The following is a 4,050-nucleotide window of genomic DNA, read 5'->3' as shown; positions in this document are numbered from 1 at the left end:
GGAAGGAATCATTAATTTTAATCCTCGTCAACAAGAGCTATAGCCTTCCCTGTATTCACTTATGAGACGAGTTTATGACATTTCTATCCACATGCAATGCTATCCAAAAAAGTAGCACCCAACTTTGAAAGTGAGATTGCAAGTACTAAATATGCAAAAGAGAAATGGCCAAATGTGAGACTCACAGATTGGCAATACAGCATGTACATCTGAATCCTGTGCTTATATTATCAGTCAAGATGACTCAAAGAAAAGGGGGAAAAATAACACCCAGAGTAGGACTGATCTTACAAAAAGGAGAAAAAAAGGAGGTCTGATTTAAAGTGACAACTGCAAATTTCAAGTCCAGGCTTCACTTGGCAAAGAGGACAGAACAGCTTTCATATTGTGAAAATGCAGCCATACCTGAAACAGAATTTCAGAGGTGTTTTTTTTTGCCACGTTCCACGTGCTCGTGTACTTTTGCTTACAATCCTAAGAAACAATCCCAACAGGCAGAAGCTTCACAAAGCGCCTGATTTCCTCCGTTTAAAAACAAAGTTTCTTGTGCTTTTTAACAGCAAGCTGGCCTAGAGCAAGGTTAGCATTGACACATATGTTCTGACTGTAGCAAAATCAAGCAATCATAGGATAGCTCAGCTGAGATTGCAATGCACAAAATTCTTGGGGGAAGATGTGGAAAAGAGGTACAAGCCTTCCTGCCACCCGACTGACCCAGCACCAACAATTCATCTGGGTAGCCCAACAGCCGCTGGTCATGCCAAGATGTGACACCATGCAGTTGTAACACCAGCCATGTGAAGGATCAGACCTGGAAAGGAACAGACAGACCCACATATGGCAAGGCAGGAAAGTGATGGTCTGGACCAGGGAAATGCTAGAACATGGGGGGCTCCAATGGAAACATGAGTGATGGAAAGATCAGATAACTCAGTAGTTCTCAAACTGTAGGTTCACAGTCATGACACAATTTTGGGTTGGTTGTGAAACTGACAAGACAGATTAGGCTATGTGCATCGGTGGTTAAACAACCCACCACAGAGACTTGAGTGTCGGTAAAGTAAAAAAAAAAAAAAAATTTAAGTGGGTCCCAGTGCTGAAAAGTTTGAGAACCACTGCCTCGAGCCCTGAGACTATTCAAAAATCAGGAAGCTAACTGCCCTGCAAATGGCTCAGCTCCTGCAGTTTGCAAGATCGTTGGTAATAGAGCTCAGCTACCTAAATGAACAAATATATTATTATTTGCAAATAAATAAATAAATAAAATTATTTCTCTCAAGATCTCCTTTTTGTTAAGTCTCCTAAAGCTAGGTGGGTTCCAATGTGTTTTTAAAAAGCAGATCCCACTGCTACAAAGTTTGGGAACCACTGATCTAGCTAACTGAAGTAAAAGGTTTTTAAGCTCACAGCTTAAGGAGTGGGAGCCTTTTAACGTTTGGTCTTATCATATGGAAATCCAGTTCAGTTCTAGCTCACAGATATTATGCAAAGCATTTGCTTCTGTTTTATGACAGGTGCGTTTTAAGCATTTATTAAGTGTACATGCAAGAATATTGAATCGTGGTTGGGCAACCCAATCCTGAGCTTCCCGGCACCCAGAGGAGTGCCGGCGGCACCTCTGGGGAAGGCCCAAGCCCTGCAATGGGGTTACTGGAGTCTGTGCCAGCTATTTAGGCAGTGCAGAGTAAAGTGGCCCTGTGTCAAGCCAGAAGGCCCGACGGGGGGTCTGAATCTGGTGGAGCAGAGCTCTGCCAGTTCCATCTCCTTCCTGCCCCACTCCCTCCCCCTGACCTGCCTTCCCCCCGTACTCCCCCACCCCCACTCACCTCTCCGGTGCCCAAAGAAAGGGACAAGTTCTGGGTAGCATGTGTCTAGACTCCAGCCAGCACTGGGTCAGCGCAGTCAACTTCCTGTATCTCATAGTGGCCCACCAACTCAACTGTCCAGAATGTTGTACTCCCACTATAGTAAAAAGGATAAAAACAGAGGCTTGAGCAGCTGGTAAAATGAAACTTTTTTTGGGGGGGGGGATCTCATAAAGCTTGGTGGGTCCCAATAAAATGTCATTTTTAAAAAGTGGGTCCCAGTGCTAAAAAGTTTGGGAACCACTGGTTTAAAATATCTGTGAGCTAGAACTGAACTGGATTTCTGTATGATAAAACCAAAGATTGTAATGTTCACTCTGCAATGTATTAACTGACTCTGAGGTTCATTATGAATATTCATTTCAGTTCCAATGGTATGAGTTTCTCATCACTTATATATCTCTTATAGGCCACAACAGGATTGCTGAGATTGTGAATACCAATAACATTTTTTGTTGCAGAGCCATATGTAGATTGGATCAGCCGTATAGTCATAGACCTGTTGCAAAAATTGAAATGTACATATAATAGTCAATCTCCTAAACTGAATTATATGACTTCAAGCACATCTCTTTTGAAATAAAGTGCATGGACATCAAGACAGCTGTAGTTCTTAGTGAGACTCCTATGGACACTCTGCTGAGATAAAGTTCTACTGTACTCAGTGGGGCTTACATGGAGTAAACATACATAGAATTGATCCACATATATATTTAGGATTGTTCTGCACATAATGAAGAAATACAGGTGTCAAGAAAATGGCACAGTTTTCCATATTATCTTTCAAGTATCAAGAGATCTATAAACTTTTTGAGGCAGATGATTTCTACTTCTTTTTCACTAGACAGTTCTTTTTCTTATTTATTCTTATATATCAAAGTTTTATATGAGAATGTTAGTCATTTCAGAGTAAACAACAGATGTTTGCACCTATATTATGGGTTAGTACTGAACTGGTATTAAACAACAATGAGACAACATGTCAAAAACATTAATGGTAAATAAATGTGTCAGCAAGGAGCAAAAATATTCAAAGTTCACTTTGTCTCAGAAAAAGAAGGCAAAAAATAGCACTTTCGTAATGGATCTGCTCCTGAGGTGACATCTAAAGACATTTTTTTTTGGGGGGGGGAAGAGTACTAGCAAATGAACACTGTTTAAAAGAGCAACCCACCTGTTGCAGATATATATTTTTTCCACCTGCTTTCAGTCTTATTCCTCGTTCCACACTCTGGAGAGGAAGAAAGGAAAGAAATGAACTAGTAGCCAAAGATGAAAAGACAAATCTAACCCAAGGATGACAGCTGAGGGTCACAATGAGATTTTATACAGTTTCTGACTTTCTAAGAAAGATGGGTAGATGTATTTTTTAAAGAGCAATTTAAGAAAGTATTGCAGAAATAAGTAAGAGGCTGTTTAAGATATTTGATACTTAAACATCGAATGATTATTGATTAATAGTTTGTAGAAGAACAAAAAAAAATTTAGAGTTAGAATTCCACACTTGCTATATAATTTTCAATGTGCGTTTTTATTATTTGTTGAAGTTTTAGGGTGTGTATTTATATTATTGTATGTTTAAGGTTTTGTGGGTCTGTGTTTGTTAATTTTAGTTGTCTTATGTTACCCTGCAGATGCCTGATCTTGTCTGATCTCGGAAGCTAAGCAGGGTCAGGCCTGGTTAGTACTTGGATGGGAGACCACCTGGGAATACCAGGTGCTGCAGGCTTCTACCATAGTCTTTCGAGACTGAAGGTTGCCAACCAATAAATAATAAAAAAAGAAGATGGGTAGAATGATTTGTGCTTTCTTTTCCAACATTTTTTGAGCGCATCAGAATTGGAGTCTGCTGATATCTTTGTCTTGACTACCAGCCACAAGCAGACAGGTAGACAGGCAAACGCACACAGAGGGGGGGGGGGAGAGAGAGAGATCTGTGCTGTCTCCACATTTGAAACATACACATTTGAAACTGGTGTGTGTGTGTGTGTGTGTGTGTGTGTGTGTGTGTGTGTGTGTGTGTGTGAGAGAGAGAGAGAGAGAGAGAGAGAGAGAGGTCAGAGAAGGATGAACTAAAGTTTGGATGTTTTCAACACTTGTGAGAAATGGAACTGCAACAACAGCATGTTTAAAAGATGTACACTTTCTTCATAGTCACACTTTATCTGAGCAACAGCTAATCACG

General features: G+C 40.4%; 1 pseudogene; it reads left to right on the top strand.

Moving 5' to 3' along the window:
- Positions 1-3,473: 3,473 nt before the first annotated feature.
- On the top strand, positions 3,474-3,594 carry LOC136637131 (5S ribosomal RNA; annotated as a pseudogene).
- Positions 3,595-4,050: the final 456 nt, after the last annotated feature.

Source organism: Tiliqua scincoides, chromosome 1 (genome assembly GCF_035046505.1).
Source record: "Tiliqua scincoides isolate rTilSci1 chromosome 1, rTilSci1.hap2, whole genome shotgun sequence".
NCBI lineage: Eukaryota > Metazoa > Chordata > Lepidosauria > Squamata > Scincidae > Tiliqua > Tiliqua scincoides.
Note: the sequence above shows the minus strand (reverse complement) of the source record. Positions and strands in the feature narration are given on the sequence as shown.